This window comes from Ammodytes marinus (genome assembly GCF_949987685.1).
Source record: "Ammodytes marinus genome assembly, chromosome: 23".
Lineage (NCBI taxonomy): Eukaryota > Metazoa > Chordata > Actinopteri > Uranoscopiformes > Ammodytidae > Ammodytes > Ammodytes marinus.
In genome coordinates this window covers 18,007,983-18,010,482 of record NC_137227.1, presented here as the reverse complement: position 1 = coordinate 18,010,482, position 2,500 = coordinate 18,007,983, and the positions used below count along the sequence as shown (strand labels likewise).

Sequence of the window (2,500 nt, the reverse complement as noted above, 5' to 3'; positions counted from 1 at the left end):
CTAAAATTAAAACAGGCCGCCAAAAACAACACTAGTCTTCCGTGTCTGGAATTGCATGTATTCTTGAGTCTATAAGGTAAAAATAATATAATAAGATAAGATAACCTTGTTTGACTTGTGAAATGGGGGACTTAAAGAACATTTTGATTTTGGCTGTACTATACTAGGTACTTGTACTATATTAACTGGGTTAAATATAATTGCATTACTAAAAAGACTAAAATACAAATGTCATTGATTAAGACTAGACTTAAATGACATCAGTTTTTGTTGACTAAGACTAGACGAAAATAGTCCCAGATAATTCTGACTAAGATAAGACTAAAAAGCTCAAGACTTTTAGTCAACTGAAACTTGACTAGACTAAAAAGAGTTTAAACGTGACTAAGACTAATAAAAACTAAAATGACAGTTTGACACAAAGACTGGACTAAAACTAAACTTAAAACAGGCTGCCAAAAACAACACTAACTCACACTCTCACACACACACACACACACACGCACTCGCACTCGCACTCACTCACTCACACTCTCACACACACTCTCATAAGTCAAAAAACCATTACCTCATGATAGGATATGAGTGGAGATGTTACGGATTAAGTGGCAGAGCCGGCATACTATGTGACATCTGGCCTATAAGACAATAAGCAGCACAGGATGGAATAGCTTTCATGTTGCCCGTAACAATGTCTATAATCTGACTCAAATGTATTGCTTTGTGGTTTATGGGCTGTGAGGGAAACTAAACAGAGGATGAGTCAGTTTATTAAATAAATGTTTAAACATGGATGAGTGGGGGGTTCGGGTTTGTCAGGACGTCCTGTTGTGGGTCACACACAGCTGTCTAGACGGAGGATATTTTGGTACACAGACTTTTAGGACCGCAGGTAACATTCATTTTCAGTGTAGGTCATTTGTGTCGAATACCAAGGTCGATTAATGAATTACTAGAATCGTTTGGTCCAAACTAGATGAGAAAAGTGTTGTTGATTTTTAAACTGTAATCATTTTATTTTTCTAGAGAAAAGGTGAAACTTAATTTTTTATTTATTTATTTTTTCATATCCTACGTCGTGTTTTTTCCAACCAACTGTCCAAACCCCAAAGATATTTAGTTTGCAATGACTCGACAAAATTCATGCAGGAAATCTGTACATTTGAGTGGCTGCTGTAGCCAACTAATTGTTTGCATTTACTTGCAAAAGAAAAATATATATATATTTTTTTTAGGAATGTACTGAGGACATAGCGATACATTATACAGCTCTGTGGTTCGATAGGTTCGACACACACACACACACACACACACACACACACACACACACACACACACACACACACACACACACACACACACACACACACACACACACACACACACACACACACACACACACCACTGTTTTCTATCAGCCTAAAATCTGTCTTTGTGATGACAGAAGGACAACGTTGTGGTGGGGAATTACATTCTCTACAGACGGGACTCTCAGTATAAAGATACTCCCGGGGAGAATTCATTTTACTCATTGTTTAATTCTTCAGACTTCAGTTGTTTAGAGTGAAGCTGACACGGTTCAAACACACGGGCTCTCGGGGATCGGGAAATGGAATAATGTATATTTTCACTAGTGGACAGAAACACTGTCTTTCAGCAACACTGTCAAACACGGGCTTATAATAGTTTACTCACACACATGTAACAATATATCCTGTGGTTTCTTTTTGACACTCTCTGACGCACGCACGCACACAGACACACACAAACACACAAACATACACACACACACACACAGCTGGTTGAGTTTTTAGTCTTAGTCTAACTAGAATTAGCTTTTATTACATTAAAAACTCAAAAATAATGACGTTATAATTAGCGGTTATTGCGTTATTATTTGCCATTATTACATTATTTGATGCTACAGACTCTAGAGCCTACAGTGTAAGGTTTTGTAGATAAAAATGTGCAGCGTCACTTAACAACCTGATGACATCACTATGACATCATAAGGGTTATTCATTTTGGACCAAGCTCCGCCCACAGCAACATAAGACACTTTCGCGGGCTGACTTGTATTTCCAATAACCTTTTATAAACTGATCTTGATGGCAAAGTAGTGGAAATTCCCTTTTTTCCGAATTTATCAAACTGTTGCAATAAGCTGTCCACTTTAGGGCCGACCAGTTACCATGAGGTCTCTGGTTCCTCCTCCCAGTAACCATGAGGTCTCTGGTTCCTCCTCCCAGTAACCATGAGGTCTCTGGTTCCTCCTCCCAGTTACCATGAGGTCTCTGGTTCCTCCTCCCAGTAACCATGAGGTCTCTGGTTCCTCCCAGTAACTATGAGGTCTCTGGTTCGATCCCCGCCACCGGACAGGAGGGTGTTAGTAGTAAAACTAGTGTTGGCTGCTATTACATCTAGGGTGCCCACCATCTCTACCATTGTGTCCTTGAGCAAGACACTTAACCCCTAAAACTGCTCCAGGGGCGCTGTACTA

The 2,500-nt window shown here is 39.5% G+C and overlaps 1 protein-coding gene across 4 annotated transcripts in view; it reads left to right on the top strand.

Moving 5' to 3' along the window:
* clcn5b (chloride channel, voltage-sensitive 5b) overlaps positions 1–2,500 on the top strand; it is a 48,435-nt gene that overhangs the window by 44,343 nt on the left and 1,592 nt on the right. The gene's annotated exons all lie outside the window — the stretch shown is intronic.